The sequence below is a fragment of the Ruditapes philippinarum genome, unplaced genomic scaffold (assembly GCF_026571515.1).
Source record: "Ruditapes philippinarum isolate M1 unplaced genomic scaffold, ASM2657151v2 ctg5123_1_1_1_1, whole genome shotgun sequence".
In the NCBI taxonomy this organism is placed as follows: Eukaryota; Metazoa; Mollusca; class Bivalvia; order Venerida; family Veneridae; genus Ruditapes; species Ruditapes philippinarum.
The window spans coordinates 58,828-77,555 of record NW_026863355.1 but is presented as its reverse complement, the minus strand read 5'-3'; positions in this window follow the sequence as shown (position 1 = coordinate 77,555).

Below are 18,728 nucleotides of genomic sequence, written 5' to 3'. Positions count from 1 at the left end.
ATATTAAATTATCATTAAGATATATTAAGTTCTAAAACGATTCGTATTCTTTAAATATTTTTGAACATGCCCAAAAATAATGTCATTATCTTCAGGCGACAAGTTATCAATTCCAAACAGCAGTTTCTTTACACTTAAAGGATGGTATGGGCGGGTATTAATGAATAATTGATGGCGCTGTTGATGAAATAACGGACATTTGAAAAAATAGTGTTCTGCATCCTCTATGGTATATCCACAGTCACATTTTTGATTATCACGTAAGTGGTTGTAAAATAAGTCGGAGTTTAGGTTACTACATTTATTACGTATTCTTGCATGATGGACCTGTGAAAATCTTTCACCAGAAATAAAGAATGGGGGAACTATTGGGGGTTTAAATTTTTCTTTTAGATTACGTTTAAAAGCTGATAATGAGTCTACAGTACGAGATTGAGTGTCCAAATTGTTCCAAAGTTTGATAGATGAAGGTATTGTAGATTTAGCATAGATTTCAAGCCGGCGTGCCATAGTAGCATAGTCAGAATTGTTTCTCAAATTGTATGTATTTGCTTCTAAAACGGTATTTGGAAAAAGTTCAGACAGATAACAGGGTAATTCTCCACGGCTATATTTATATACCAAAATTAATTTCTGCATGTTTCTTCTGTCTGATAATGAAACCCACCCTATTTCTTTTAGTAAACGTTCTATTGATACAGATCTTGTTAAGCCAGTTACAATTCGTGCAGCGTCATACTGAATTTTGTCTAAAAGATCTTTTTCATAAACTGTGCAGCTATCCCAAACAATCGATGCATATTCAATAATTGGTCTAAGATAAGATATATATATTTGATTCAAAGTTTTCCGTTTAAGCTTAAACTTTAACATACGCATAGATCCTAAAACTTTTGTGGCGGAAGATGCTATATTTGTAATATGTTCATGCCATGAACCATCTTTACTAAATGTAATACCCAAGTGTTTATGGTTGTCAACAAACGTTAAGCGTGTATTATCAAAGAAAAGTGTAGGTACGTTCACGTGTTGTCTATTAAGAGAGAGAAATAATACTTCTGTTTTAGTCGGATTAAATTTAACAAGCCATTGTTTTGCCCATTTTGATAATATATTTAGGTCGTCATTTAATGTTGATTCGATATGATTAATATTATTGGAACTAACTGATAATGAACTATCGTCGGCAAATAAACGTGTTACACTAGACAGAGAATCTGCAATGTCGTTCACGTAAATAAGAAAAAGTAGAGGTCCAAGTACTGAGCCCTGTGGCACGCCGGCATTAATAGTTCTTTCCTCAGAAAAGGTAGATCCAACGAATACTTTTTGTTTTCGACTTATTAAGTAACTAGACATCCATTTAAGAATATTGTCTGTAATTCCATATTGTTTTAATTTGAAAATCAAACCCTTATGCCATACACGATCAAAGGCTTTACTAATATCACAAAAAACGATGCAAGTCGAATTCTTGTCATCAAAAGCTTTGCAAATTTGATTGTAAATGTCAATTAATTGATACACTGTAGAATGTCCAGGTAGGAAACCTGACTGATTTTTATAGATTAGATTATTTTCATGAAAATAGTTATAGATATACTTAAACATAATTCGTTCCATAACTTTACCTATACAACTAATAAGTGAAACTGGTCGATAATTTGACGGCATTGAGCTATCACCCTTTTTAAATAAGGGCATAACATTTGCAGTTTTCCAGCTATCTGGGTACATATTAAGATTGACAGACATGTTGAATAATATTTTTAGGGGTTCACAAATAGTAAAACGAGTCTCCTTTAACATACGATGGCTTATTTCATCAGGTCCACTTGCCTTATTAATAATAAGATTTGAAAGAACGTCAATAATATCTTGATTGGTAATGCTGAAACTATCGAGCTGTTTATTCGTCTTATATACTAGCGGTGGTAAAGAGGTATTAGAGTCATCAATAGTTGAAATAGATACGAAAAAATCATTAAGTGTATCGGCCTTGTCTTTATCAGAAAAGGCTAGGGAATTATCATCTTTTATTAATGGGGGCATACATTTACAATTTCGGGAATTTTCTTTGACTAATAATTTAACCAGTTTCCAATATTGACGCGGATTCGTTGAACTACAATCACTCAAAGTAAATTCGATATTATTAAAGAACTCTTCTTTAGCATGCTTTATCATGTTATTAACCTTATTTCTTAAAGTTTTATATCCGACCCAGTCTTCGTATTTTCTGGTAGAAATAGCTTTTCGTTTTTGTTTATTTCGTCTTTTAGTGGTTTTCCTAATTTCAGAATTGTACCAAGGTTTATCTTTTGGACGGATAGTTGCCATAGTGGTAGGAATATACGTTTTTGCCAAATTTAAAAACTTATCTGTAAATTGTTTTGTTGCAGTATTAATATCAGTGAGTGTCAGAAATGACCAGTCAGTGTTTTGAATCTTTTCATTAAGTTGTTCGAAATTTGCTCTTTTATAGTTCCAGACTCGTCTTTTAAAAGGATCATTAATTTGATTTCTTGTTCTAATATAGGCAAATGTTCCAAAATGGTCACTGATTAACTTGTCTGTATTATAAACACCCGAGAATAAACATTCTAAAGAAGACGACATTCCAATAGGATCTAATAGAGTTTGCGAGTAAGGAGTAATTCTAGTGGCTTCAGTTATAACATTTTCCATATTATTTAAAAGAAGTATATTACGCAATTTGTTATTGTTTGAATTGAGTTGGTCCTCATTTAAGTCGCCAACTAAAATAATATTATTACAAGTTTCTAGTGCAGTTTCCATACTAATATTAATCCTATCCCAAATTTCAACGCTTGCGTTAGGTGGCCTGTATAAATTACAGAGTAAATACGTTTTAAATTCCGTTTTAATTTCCAGCCAAATAGATTCAGGTAAAATAACTTCTAATTCTAAAATTCTTTTTGAGTAAATGCCAGAGGACACGTAAATTAAAAGACCACCAGAATGGGCGGTATTATCTTTGCGATACATCTTATCGAAACCATCTAGATGTAAGGAGTCATTTGGAATATCAAATGATAATTTACTTTCTGTAAAACAGACAATATCATAATCAAGAAAATTTGTCTTAATATAATCTCATTTGGAATATCAAATGATAATTTACTTTCTGTAAAACAGACAATATCATAATCAAGAAAATTTGTCTTAATATAATCAAACTTATTTCTTATGCTACGGATATTTTGATGAAAAACAGATAAACACGAATCAAATGTATTTGGTCCCGGATTTTTCTCTACATCGCCGGATAAAATTAACAATATTTCAACTATTAATAAGAAGTATGAAAGAAATAGTACGTCTTAATGATTAATGATTAACCTGTCCGTGCTCTGTCTTTGCCCTGTCCTGTTTTTGTTTGGGGTCCGCCTGGGCTCCTTGCCTTTGGTTTTTGTTGCTGGGTCATATGGGGGTTGCGTTCATTGAACGCCGCCTTTCCTTGTTGATCTTGTTTATCATATTTTGAATAGCATTAAACGATAAAAATTATAGAATAGTAATTGTGTAAACATTTTAAATTTCTTTCTTAGTTCTTGGTAATTTCTTCATAGCCATTTTAACTAAAGTAAGATCCAAACTTCAGTAATCAAAAAGTATGAAATAATCAGAAATATCGTACAAGTTGTATAACAAAACATTTTTATGTTAGTTAATTCCCCTATTACAAAATGGTGACACGTATTCCCTGTTAATACAAAATCATTATTTTGACATTAATACTTTGCAGACAGAAACATTTCTCTGCAGCTTAAAGCAATTGGCAGAAGGAAATAGTTTCAAAATATTTTCTAACATATTTTTCTCATTTCCGTTTAGTTTGTTGAGAATGTTATTCGGTCTCCTGTGTTATCTAATTTTATCGTATTAATTATCTTGTGTCAGAAATGAAAGGAAAATAGGAAGCGGTGCATGCTGCTGCAATTTTATAATATAATTCTCTGTTTGCTGTGTAGAAAATTGAGAACAAACATCAACAAAACAATGCAAATTTCACAGCTGTTGTTTCCGTGCACAAAAACATGACACACATTATTTACTGATTCCATGCACGGCTTCAACGGTGTTTCTTCTAACACAATCAAACCAAATAAATTCGTATGAACTTAATCCTTTCCATGGTCCATCGCGCTGTGGCTACGCATGTACTGAAGTAATCAGTTCCTTGCAAAAGTTATATTAACTAGTCCTGGCAACTGCTTGACAACCTGACCAGGATCTATGTGGTGGCTGAATTGTGCTCTGGTTCATTTAATTAAGCGTATTGCCGTGATACAGAGGTTATATACAACCACCCAAACATGGGACTTGCGTTTTAATATATTTTCTAGATATATAAGTAAATATTAATGATTGTCGGTCATACCATGTTGACATTTATAATCATAAACTAACATCAAACAAAGAGGAGTAAGACTAGAAAAACTTTTATAAACAAATCTAATGTTTTCAAAACTCCAAAAGGATAAATGGAATCGTGACAACAGTATCATTGGATGAAAAATAAGCCAAGCATCTCGTGATTTGTCTGGCTGTACTTATAATCTTATGCGTACAAAGCAACATCTCACGAATCTTACAACTTCTTTTATTAAGATGGAGATCAGTAAAAGTTCTGCACTCAGAATATTTGACTGTGAATGGATCAGGTACGCTGAGAGTCTGTTATTGATTCGAGGACGAAACGAATAACATTATAACATTGATGTCGAGTGAGAATTTCATAGAATTACGTTGCGTCGGAATGACGTTGTTCTCGCGCCTCTCCCTTTTCACTGCATAGTTAAAAAAAAGTCTACTTTTTTGTTTTTTGTTGATTTTTTTTGTAAACCCATATTATATAATAAATGCAGCTTTATATGTAATATGGAAATATATTGACGTTACGTTTGTAGCAATTGAAACGCTATGCCAATTTGTTCATCGTAATTTATCAAGAAACTTATGGTTTATAAAAAAAATTCCCGTTCAAAAACCAAGTCTGTAACATTTTACATTTTGCCGTTTTTGACGTATTTAAGGGACCATATTGTTCTCTATTTGATGTGTATCAATATATTTGAATACAGAAAAAGTTCTCTTTTTCTTTAATGCGCAATTTGGTTAAGATAATGTATATGTATTTATCCTTGATTTTAGGTACCAATCTTTTCGATTGATTGCCCTGAACACTGCAACTAAATACAATTCAAAGAAAAGGCTTATTTGATAGCAAAGAAGTGATTGTCTGTCAGACATCATATGATGAAATAACAAAACCTTAACTGAAACACATGAAGCTTTTTCACAGTTGAGTGATGCAGAAAAAATGCCGGGAATCGGATGCTAAATTAAATGTAGTTTTAAAGATATGTTCCTTTCAAATAAAAAATAAAATGTCAACAATGTGCAGAATGAGAAACAGATAAGAAGAGCTCCTTTGTATTGATCAAACTATAGCTTGCTGGTTGCTTTGCAATTAATATTCTTTATTTTCTGCAAAGCATGTATTGCAAATGAAATGTCAGCGGTGCCCTAGTTGTTAAAGTGTTTGCTGCCCAAGCCAGTATTTGTGAGTTCGAGCCGCACTCTTGTCATCCCCATGCTTTCTTAGATACACCAGTACTATAGTTAGTTTCAGGAAGCAAGTGGAGATTATAATTAAGATAAAAAAAAAAACTTGATATATAATCGATCCTAAGCAGATATGCTCACACTTTCTATGTTTAGATTAACTAGTTTGATTGTATGCTAAAATGTTCAAATAACAAACATATATTAATATGATCATATTAGATATATATTTATTTAAATGAGAAGAAAGTAATGATTTTTATCATGTCATGTGCGAGTGCATATTTTTAAATCGACACTGGAAAAGTTGAGAATGCTGCAAATAATTTAAATTAAAGCTTAAAATGAATACGCTGCAGAATTCGAAGCTTTATTTTCTCCTATTACAGAAATCAAATTACAATATTCCTGATGAGACTAATTCTCCATGACATTTATCCGGATATTGTGGTCTTCTAAATTCAAATAAAGTTTATTTAGTTATACAATTTCAATGTCAGGTAGAATAATAGATTTAAAATGTCTTCATTACTTGTTTGAAATATCTCTAAATACGAAAAGAAATAAAAGTCGGTGACTTAGTCGTTACAGTTTTAAGTATTTAAGTTTGGAATTGAAAAGTTATATTTCGCCCCTTCTAACGGTCGATATGTCTCATTTTGGTGATCTGTATAAATGAAAACCCCCGATTTCTTCACGTTAAAGAAATTACTTAAGATATGTCTCCATGGAATACAAAACAATGAAGTATACATTTGATAAAAGAACCAGCAGCGTTACTTTGTGATATTTCATATCGGAATTGCATCCTAAATGATGAGAAAAATGTTCTTCGTTGCATAGAATTCTTCATTTATAAAGAAAACAAGCATACTCTTTAAAACAGGATTTTGCTTTTTTCAGCTATGTTTTGGTCGAGGGTCGTTCGAGGGCTCTACAGCGGATGTGTCAAGGACGCTAATTTAAACATATCACCAAAATGTAAAATAGCCACTGTTTCGTAGAAATGTATTAGCTGGCTAACCATGCCTTTAGAAATGTTAAAAGTTTAGTCACGATTAAAAGATGAACAAAATTATTGAAGATATTAACCGCAAACAGTGTCAACCACCCGATAAAATTAAATGGTTTAACGGGTCAACTTTTATTTTCTATATTTTTTGAACAATTATTGGAAAGTTTACTAGCTGAACAAACTTGGATTTCACTTTTCTTATTAATCATATAACTAAATAGGAAGTAAAAATTTTAGTTAATAATTACAATCTTGCTTAAAATGTTTTTTTTTTTTTTTTTTTTTTTTTTTTCAGACGAATAATTATTTAAAGAGTAAAAGGGAAAAAACATCGGATCATTTATTTCTCAAAAACATTTTTTTTTGGTGTCCTGTCAAAAGCTTCCTATCGGCCATTAACCCGAACGATCTTTTGCTTCTGTTGCTTTTTGGCATTAAGTTCATTTAAAGATTGAAGTCAAAATATTTGTGTTTACATTTTGCTTCTTCTTTTAAGACAAGTAATTTCACCTTCAACGTTACTTTCTTTCGGTGATAGGCATCTTACATGCTCTTAACTAAACAACACGTGTTCGTTCTTTTATAAGGATACATTTTCTTGACTCTGGGGTATAATGTGCCTTCAATATTCTACGGCTATTTTTGGAAAATGAAACAAAACAAGGTAAAAGGCTGATAAGCCAGTATAAGTTGACTGCTTACATATGTTCTGTTCCTGACATAACTTTCTCGTTTGCACCTGTTTGTCATGTTTATATTTACCTATTGTCCCTATTTATGTAAGAATGTTTGGTGCTAAAATAAAGCTTAATGCTTACTGATAAGCCACTTGGTGTACATTCAATTTGACTATATTTAGTTTTCAAACATCCATGATGGCATTTACCCTACAACTTGCTTGTTGAAAATGTGATTGAAAATTATTAAAACATTTAAATCTGAATATATCGACACATATTATGTGACTGTAGTATTAAAATTAAAATTCCAACCAGACTACAGAAATATTTTTCACATCGTCCAACCCTAGTACGAAATAAAGGGTGGCTATGTTGTACTTGTACTAGTAGGCAGGTATGCAACATCGTATTTTCCCTCAGTACACATATTATTATGTGTTACATATTCTTTTAACAAGCGCAGAAAAAACACCGTTTTACACAACATATTTTTATCTTCTATAAATACTGTTCAACCTGTATATGATGACTCGACAAATTGTTTGGATCGGCTACATTGTGGGCCGATTTGGAGAGAAGTCAGGTGTGTCGGTTGGGAGAGAGGTTAGGATAAGGCAAAACACACTCCCTTTAAGGTTGTCCCAAGTGTTTTGTTATATTTTTGCTTGAAATAATATCTGGCATTATTGCATGATTAAGGTATTACCTAAAATTAATTTAAGAGCGGAATATAGCAATTATCAATTAAAATATAATACAATTCTTGATAAATAATTGTTATTAATGATGGCGTTTACTGAAGATCATGAGTTTATAACAATGCTAATTAGGCACCTTTATAACACGATAAATGATTAGGGATACATATATACCAGAAATTTAAACGCGTCTGTAATGTTTTATTTTCTTTGTGTATATTCATAGAATTTGTTGTGAAATACTACAAGTATCTGATTTTCATCAAACCAAATACTACTTTTCTAGAAGATTTAAAGTGAAAGATTCTAATACTTTTTGTCAATTTATATGCAATCAGATCAGTCTCTTTGTTGTTACGTCTTAAAGAAACAAGAAGTGACAAGTTAAAACGCAAATAGATATTTGTAGACTGATTAATTCGGCAGCTTACAAAATTTACTATAACTTCTGCGTCTGCAAAAACTACTAAATTAATGACAAAGCACTTTCCTTCTGAAACTGCTATTCTTATAGCTTTAAATACATCGATCATATTCACTTGTGATCATAATTTATCTCTCACTCTCACCATTAAATGTAATGTTTTAAGACAAACGTTAACTTTTACCACCATAAATAAAAAATATCATGTCATTTTTTAAATGTACATCAAATTAATTGACCAGCAAAAGCATATATTATATAACATGTTACACTAGGTATTCTGGTGTAGACAACTAGTTCTAGACATTACACACAATTTTATCAGTGAATCAGAATAAAAAAGAATATAAATATATAAACGATCTAATGAGAGTCAAGTAATTCTTATTGTGTTTTTGTTCTCTTTCTTTTCATATATTTACCATGTCAATCGTAAACTTTTAGTTAAACTTAATTAGTATGAACCAAACCCTATGTCGCTTATAAAGAAACAAATTTATTTAATTCAAAGAAAAGAATAGCCATTTGTTAATTGATCGTTTCTGATCCTAGCAATATTGGCTAACTGTTTACAAGAGCACACGTATGACGATAAATTATTTTAAAAATAGTAAAAGACAATAAGGTTTTGAGTTAACTACATTCATAAAATGACTGAAGAAATTTGTTATTACTTATCTTACATTTAAAAATTCTTAAAAACAAAAAGTATCAAAATGCCGTTGTAAACTTGATACATATATCCTGTTACTTGGTTAATAGAATAGCTTTAAAGCTTTTAAAAGATTTAACTTGACACATAGCATACCACGAAATATGCAAGTAACATTTAATTATCCTTTTATAAAAAGAAACTGTTTCTCTTCTCTTAAAATATGCACTATTTTTTATTATACTTTTGAAGTAATTGATGCTAAGGTTAATATTTGCATATTCTTATATGTGTCTATATCTGATACCTGGTATATAGGTTATCTTTACCGTTTGAGATCTTATACTTGCTGATAGTTTAACAATTCTGATCTATGGTTATGTAATAGACAGATATTATTGTTTCATGAAGTTGCAGGTAAATTGATCTAATTAACTTCTTGTAACTAAACACCAACATTAAGTGTCGCATGTGAACACACATTTTTTATAACTTTGATATAAAACGGGATTCCTGCAGTGATAGAAACTATTCGTTCTGAGTTGAATTCAATTTGTTTTTCTGACATAACTAAATTTGAAACCCACCACCATTTTTTGAATTTGTATCCTAATATATTATTTCCGCTCCGGATAACATAATTTAATCTACTCAAGGTCATTGGATTTCTCAAAGCAATCATGAATTAAAGCATGGAGTGGATAAGAATGGATCTGGAATAAGTAAAATGGAATGGAAGTGTTATTGTTTGAAATTTGCATATTCTGTTAATATAATGCTGTAATTTCTTTATAAAAACTATACAGGTTTCAATATCAATTACATAATGTACTCTCTCCACGTCATCTTTTGGAAACGTTAAAAAATAAAATCATTTATTATCAACATTAAATAAAATAAAAATACAAGTTTGGGTATGGTATTTAGAGATTATAAAATGAGACATGAATGTGACATTTATTGTTGAAAGATTTCTTTGGTTTTGAACTTTAGAAAATCAAAGTTATTTCAATAAGCTGATCAAAACATATTTGATAATTTACACGTATAAATGTGCACTACGATGAACCCTAGTTAAGTCGTTTTATAGATAAAAACGTAACATCATTTGTCAACATTTGTTTATAGAGATAAAAGGTTCCATGCACACCTTCAGTTATGACCTAGGGGAATAAGAAAGATTGAATATTTTATTTGAATTCAAATCTTTACAAATCTGGTATAATAACAGACACAATGTTTTGTAGAAGAACGTTTAGTGCAACATTAGCCCTTTCTTGTAGAGACGTGTTATACAGTTAATGATATGTATGTGAACAATTACCTTGTTCGTGCGTCTACAGCTCAGCTCTCACAATATTTGATACAGATGCACAAAACAGGATACATTCTACACAAAGCATTATGCATTTCACAAGCTTAGATGCAACTCATAATGACATGGTCAATTGTTAAATGTTAAGTGTATTTTTTTTATCGTGTTGTTTTTAATATTAGTCTTTGAAAAAATATGGTAACACATTTGTCAATGAATGTAACATTATTTAGCCAATAAACACCTTATACAAATTATATAATCAAAATTTACCATTTTTTTCTCAAAATCTTGCAAATAGGGACCTGAATTAAAAGTAAAGGAAACACTGAAAGTTAAACCAAAACATAAAAGATGTTGACCCTAATTGGATTTGAACCCAGCACCCTCAGATTTAATGCAGTTGACAATATTTGTAAACTATTTTAGTACGTTTTAAAGCGGAGGTGTAACATCAGGAGGAGTATAAGATTGATTGTTGATTGTTATTGTTATAGTAATTAAAATCATGCATGTTGATGCGTTCTTGAACTCAAACGTTAGTATATATAATAATAAAGTAATTAATTGGAGACTGAAGTCTGAACTTAAAAATAAAAGTGCAATTTACATCTAGTTACATTTAATTACAGAGTTATAATACTTAGCATGCACATCAAAGAACATGAATAAAGAATTGAAGAATTATAAATATGATCCGCTCACAATTTCAGTTACTATATCATCAAACGGTTTGTTATAATTGGAAACATTGTGTGTAATATTTCAATGAATTGTTATTATTTTTACAGTGTCAAATTTAAAGTCTGTTTACTCGTAAATAACACGCAGGTAATAACTTTGTCTAATATTTCTGAAAAAGATAAAACCACATGAAAAATCAAACACTAGATTAATATTATGATATATTATTGTATTTATCAAATAAAACTGAAGAATATATATACGTATATGTACCCTTACAGATTGTCAGGCACGTGTTCTTTGGCGTCATCCTATTTTCTATATTTGTTTACAAAACGTGATTAAAATCATTAACAACAATTTTGTTGGGGACATCTTGAGAACATATCTACAGAAAAGTAAGGTATTGCTTATTACAATTATTATCATTGTTTCTTGCAAAAGCCTAGTGGCTCGGATTATATATACAAACAATCGTTTATGTATGGCCGTAATACCTGCCGAAAATCTTTATAACTGATAATATAACAATTGTTTGCAAAGAGGTAAAATCCATTTCTGAGGATCATGGAGCCTTTAAAGAAAAGTTAAATAACGTAGTGCAAATAAACATACAGATCTAAGATATCGTATATCCCCATCTGGCGTTTGTATTCATGTACTTATAATGTTGCTTCATAAAGGAGACTTTCAATGTTTCATGGAGTCACGTATGTTCGCTTGATATTCATGTCTTACTCTACACAGAAGTATGAGATAGGGTAATTTGTATTGTTTAGCAAACGGAGGTTCAATATCGTGTCATATTATGCCTGGCAGTTGTAGACGATTTATAACAACGATACAACATTCGAGATTCAAGTATAAAAGAAGTATCTATGTATCTAAGTATTCAAGATTTGAAACGTATTAAAAAAGTAGAATTCCTAAAATACGTACAAAACGGCAAAATTGAAAACATTGCAGGCTCGAATGCTTCTATTAGTATTTGAGTTAAATTCCAAATTTTCTACTTTATCTTCAAAAAGAAACAAAACTTTTCATGGTAGTAAAATGCATTACCCTTTGAACACATTTTTGATCGTTTAAGATGCACGCAGAATTTCCTATTTATTTGTTTATATGCAAACAAATATATGTCATAGGGAACGTTTGTGCCTTAGTTATTTTGTATATCGTAAATTTACTTTCACTTTCTTATAAGTATTTTTTATTCTGCGTTGAGCGCATGGAAGAAAATTTGTAATTACCATTTGGACTAAATGGAATTAGTCAAAGTTTCTGTTATCAACACTTTTCAAGAAGAATAAATCACTTCTCTTTAATATTGTAGTAATTGTCAATGGTATATTATATTATGGAACTCTCCATTTACGTACATGTATGAAACATATTGAGTTGAGGAAATATATATAAACAAACGAGTAACATATTCACCTTTTGGTAAGTCCGAGCAAACTGTAAAACTTTGTATAATGTGTTGAGAATGTAATACAAAAACATAAAAAAACTCGTGTTGTACCAGTAGTATTTTGTTAATAATTTACACAAAAATTAAATGTTTAACTTCTTGTCCGTATATTAAGTTTAATCAGTATGGCAAGTATAGCATGCATATATGTATAAGTTAACTAAGACAAATCATTTAGACTAAATGCTTTTTTGACACATTGGTATTATTAGATTTCGCTGTTCAGTGTTAGTTTGAAATAACAATACTGCATAAAATAACCCATATTATAAAATATATAGAATACATACTCCCCTCCTTAGGATATATCAACAGACAAACTATGAACCTTTGGTTAATTCAGTGCAATTTGGAACTCCTTACATAGTGAAAGTCTGTAACTTGAAGGTTAGGAAGGACATAACATATTTACAGAAAACAGGGTTGAAACTAATTTCTAATTTTGGTACTCTGTGGGTAATGATAATTTTAATCCTCTTAATAAATTGATAAGACATCTGGCATACACCAATACCATTTGTAGATAAATTAAATACGTTTGTAAACTAATATCTTACTACTGGTCTCAAAGTTTGTAATATAATAATTGGGAGTTACATTATTGACCGATGAATAAAATGTACGAGATGTGACTTGTTCTAGTAACGTAGTTAAAAAAAAAAAAATGATTTTTCGTTGTCATTGACAAACCATTGTTTATTACTGTCTCTTCCCATAAATGCATTTTTAAAATAAGAAAGGTTAGGTGAACACTTCCTTGTTTCATTATTTAGTATGCATTTTAACATTTTTTGACGGATATTTTTACCAAATTTTTTCTACTTGCTGATTATTCAATTACAGAAAATTATTTTCTTAATTAAATGTTTTGAAAGTTGATAATGGAATTTCTTGACTGTTCTTTTCATAACTTAACTTTTATTTCATTTCTATGTAACTTCGTTTTTTGCAATGAAAATATCATTTTCATTTTTGGTTATCAAATGTTTATCACTGATGGAAATACAGGAATTATGAGATGATAATGATAATATAATGTAAACATAGGGAACAAATATAAGTTTTAAAAGAAAATCGTCCATAAACAGGCTACATTAAACCGAGCCTGCATCTTATTTTCAATCGTGCCTTTTGGGAGTTCTTTAGGAATGATGGTGTCACTATATAATTGAAATGGAAATATATCATACAAAAAGATCAATGCAGTAACGGTGAAATTTACATTTTATGGGCGAAAACCTCATTTGATCATCGGTGCATTTTTTATGGCTTCAGCGGGCACCTGAATTTCGTTATAGGAAAATAGGAACGGGCAGATATGTGCTAGTAACTTCGTGCATTTTTCTAAATTGCGTCATGCGATAATGGTTTGTTTAGTGACGTTGGTTAAATTTACGTTTAAAGAAATGTTATCTGTTTCTTTGTGTACATATTTTTGGGCGTCCTTGTCTATGGCCGGCATCTTAAGGTCGTTACTTTTAGAAACACTTTGCCTTGACTGCGTTAGTTCGAATCTCGTCAAGGATTTTTTTATCTAGCTAGCTTATAGAACGCCGGTGGTTTACGTGGACGTTCGTGCCTTGTATATGTTCAAAGATATACTTTTAAGGATTTATAAAGCCATCCCCTGAATAAGTGCAACAGTAACAAAACTTCTGCATTTGTTGAAAACTTCATTTTGTGTGAGGATCTTATAATAACAGATTTTTTTCCATTGAATATCCTTTGGAATATCTTAATATCTAAATTTATGACAGTAATGGATAAATTGAATGATATAGTAGAGTATTTGTTTTGTTATGCGAAACGAGAACTTGTATAATATGTCATTATAAATTACATTATAAGAAAATGTCCAACCTTAACAGACACATCTCTTATTTCTCGACCACAGCAGACAGTTGATTAATAAGATTCAATCAAATTTTAGAATAAGCTAGTTATATTGATTGTACTCTCAGATTTACAATTGTATGCAAATATATGATAGTTTTGGTGTGTAAAAATGACTGAATTTTAACATAGGGTTAGGATTAGGGTCTGTTCAGGAGTTGATACTCTCATGTCATTTGCAAAAGTGAATATTATTGTGATATTTGTGGCCCCATTTTAGGAGGGGGCCATTTAGATTTACCCTTGCCGTCCGTCCATCCGGGCGAACATCCAATGGTCTATGAGCTTCATTCCGTCCATAACTTTAGTTAAAAAAAAGAAGGAAATCCCATAAACCGATTGGTTTATGTGGCAATTTTACTGTTGTTTTTTTTTGGGAAAATGCCACATAAAGATCAAAGAAAAAGTACGTTTACCCCAAATGTTGGCACATCCCTCCGTCCATCCGTCCGTTCTCATCATGTGTTCTTTCCCTTTACTAAGTAAAATATTTTTATTTTTCAACTTGTGGCACATGTATTCCCAAATATTTGACCTAGAGTCATAAGATTGCCAAAATAGTGAATTGTGAGGAACCCGTGTTCTAGTTGTTTTTTGCTTTGTTTTCTGTTTATTCGTGTTCAGTGTATTTGTGAAAACAGTATTTCTGTTCTACAACTAAGAAATCATTAAAAGGTCTAAAAACAGCCTCAATAAAACAGATTATGTGGTTTTCAACTAATTGTTTTGTTGTTATTGATCTAACACCATCTCTGCTATCCAGATATATTTTCTCTTGAATTTACAACAACACTGCAGGCTTAGTTTGATAAAGGATATTAAACCGTTTCCTTGATTTCCAACTATTTGTTTTGTTGCAATAGCTATCTGTCCAGAACACTAGCTTTGCAAATTTAAGAAAGAAAAAGAAAATCCCTTATCAATGCTTTTCTTTCACAAACAAAATCGTCGACTAATATCACTTAATTTTTTGTACGATTTACCTTCGTAATAGATATGTCAAAATTAAATAATTTTGCTTAGATCAAATCACAAATAATCATGATCTTCTTGACCTTAGCACACTGTTATTGATATTGTAATATTCTTACCTTTATTTTAAATGTCATTAAAATAACAGAAAAAAGTGATATCGTGGTGTTTTATGCGCCGTTTAAGAAGAAAACACAATTATAAAAGCCAATATTTACATGGCTAAATTGTAGATGATTCTTTATGAGATTGTGAAATTAAAAAAAAATGTTTGATATTTGGGGAAATTTAAGTGCAAGTTTTCAATAACTTGCCATCATAAATAAACCTGCATTATAATCAGGAGTTTGGTTCATACTTCATTTCAACAGTGTGGCAAGCTTAAGAAGCCAGCCTTTTTTCCAAAGAATTCTGTTTATAGTTTGATGTTTAGATGGTCTCTTTCTTTTCATTCATTTGTCATAGATCAATGATTCAATGAAACTAGCACAATAAAAGACAGTTTCATCTGTACTGTAACATACATCAAATAACCACACGTACACGTTCTAAATTTTACTTTATTGCCTTGTTTAAAATGTGTTCAGTGCCCCGTTAAACTGCTTGCTGGTGGCCTCTTGTTGCTCGATTTTGTAAAGGAATGCAGTTATCAAAAGTGGCTCTTCACTATACCTATATCTTGCTTATACTCGTGTATAACTGGAGGAGATTCTCCATACCGACGAATAAAAATAAAGATACAATACGAGTACTGAAACAAAGGATACAAAATATTCAATTGCATTTCATCCACATCTCTGGAAATAAAAAGACATTATATTTTCGGCGAAAAATCTATACTGAAAAAGAGCACTCTATGACAATCCTTTCAGATTCTAAAGGACCTGGTAATGTCAATTATTGTAGATTAAATCTCTAATAACCTGTTGCTGAAATACTAGTAAAGTGCAATCAGCCAAAGTGTTGTTACTTGTCTGAGAAAAAGTACCGATTAACAAAACTATATTTTATGAGAAGCTTAGATCAGTTGACCTCGTAAATGAAACAGTTGTCCAGAACATCATATTTGTTCTGATTATATATCTCTTGATTGCAGTCATCAATTCATAATTTGCGTAAAGAGTTAATAAACGATAATACTAGTAATAAACTAAATGACTTATACATTTTTTTCCTACGCCCAACACAAATATTTCTTGTCATTTGGACTAATTGTTTTTAATGCTTTTAGTAATTAAAAATAAAAACTGTTCGGTACAGTGTATGGGGGTTTGAGATATGCTGTTTGAATCCTTTTTCTTTTCTCTAATAAATATCTTAAAGCAGAGTAAAAGTTAGTTTCAATTTGAATCTATGTCTGATCCTTTCTTTCCTTCCACAACCTTTTGACGAATGTTTCTGCATTTGTGCACTTTATTTCACCGCAGCTGTCACATACTAAAAGACCATAGTACTGTTCGATCTTTCGGATAATGAAATCAATTAAAACGTGAGAGATCTCTAGACGTTATCAACCCAAGAAATGTTAAACCAAAAGTGCAAATTCTGTGATGATTGTATGATTAATAATACATATATATACCAATATTGTAAATCCCAAATATAGGGGCGTCGGTGGCCGAGTTGTAAAGGTCGTTGTCTTCAAACTACTTTCCCCTCATCGTTGTGGGTTCGTGAAAGTACCCAGCTAGATTACAAAACGTCTGTGGTTCTACTCGGGTGCCCGTTCGAGCCAGAAATAATGCATGGAAGGGACCTGAGGTCGCTATATGACCTAAACTGTATTGTAGCGACTTAAAACCCAAACAAAAAAGTATATCCCAATAGTATGTTTAGAAATTAAGTAGACATTTTTATGAAAGAACCTATTCTACATGACTGTGTTATATATGCTATGTTAGCCTTTCGTAATTAATAAAAGACATGGTGATGATATAAAGAAACATAAACACAGGAAAAGCAACACAAACACTCATACATCATGATTAATCTAAATATTTCCTGTCACGTTGTAAGGGACATGTCTAAGCCTTAAGAATATTAAAGGGAAATCAATGTCCTTAATATTTTGCTGTTAGTGTGATACCTTAAGGTTTTATTGACAGATTACCGGTTAACGGAATATAGCCCTGTATTAATGATCGTTTACACCATTTTACCTTATAAATAAGGATGATACATTTGAATAAAATTTCGTACTGTTGCGAGTTAAAGTATGCTGTTATAAATGGTAGACATGTTTATTATACCATGATAATAAACTAAATATATTTTACTTTCTTTTGCTGTTAAATTTTGTGAAAAAGGGAATATTCAATAAGAACATAAAAAATTAAATAAATGTAAATCGTTTACTAGTATCTCCGTCTGATTAAGTATGTTCATTAGAGATAATTCATACTGATTTAGTCGTAAACTGCACGATTTCGTAAACGTTAGTCTTTTAAAAAATCAAAACCTTCAGTTCAGTTCTTTAGATACAAAGGTCATAAAAAATAATTTGGTTCAATATCTATTTTTGTTTAAAATAGGATATATTTTAATTTTTAATCAAATCCTTAACTTCTTTCATAGGTTGTTTAGTTTTGAAGAAACCAATATTTACTGTATTTGAATCATGTTTTACGAAAACGATCCGCCGAGATGTTAATATGACTCAACTTAGCAAAGAGTATATTTGACCATTAGAAGATTACAAAAAATGCAATTTATATATGGATAACTAAAGGATCTAGGAATAAAATGTTAAGATGCAAATATCTGTATTGATTTAACTAAACGGAAACTGCCGTCACTGTGAATGATAGATAGCGGATATAGTGTAATTTATAGAGCCAATTTAAAACACCCTCACAAATCTGTAATTGATTAAACAATATGCAAATGATATACATGAATCAGAAAAGGTCAACGTACTCAGAAGTTTCATTAATTCAACTTACGCTTAAACTACAGGACTTTAATTTGCCAGAGTAATTACTTTAAACAATTCATGATAATTTTGTTATTAAAACAAATAAAGGCAAAAACTGCTTGTTTTTGCTTATTTAGATACATAAAGTATTAATAGACGGCGATACGTATTTTGCATGATTATCTATTAAAACAAAGATTAATGTAGTGTAGGTTTTCACCCGAGAAACTTCATAAAGAAAACAGGCCATTATAAGTCATGATGCAAAGCTTCTCTACTTTTATTTATGGCACATCTTGCAAATTGACTATGAAGTTACGCGACTGTACGTATCAGTGGAGAAAAGTTTATTTCCTTGCCATAAAAACTCGTGCACATAAGAAAGAAAAGAATACAACGAATACATAGCAGTATGTTT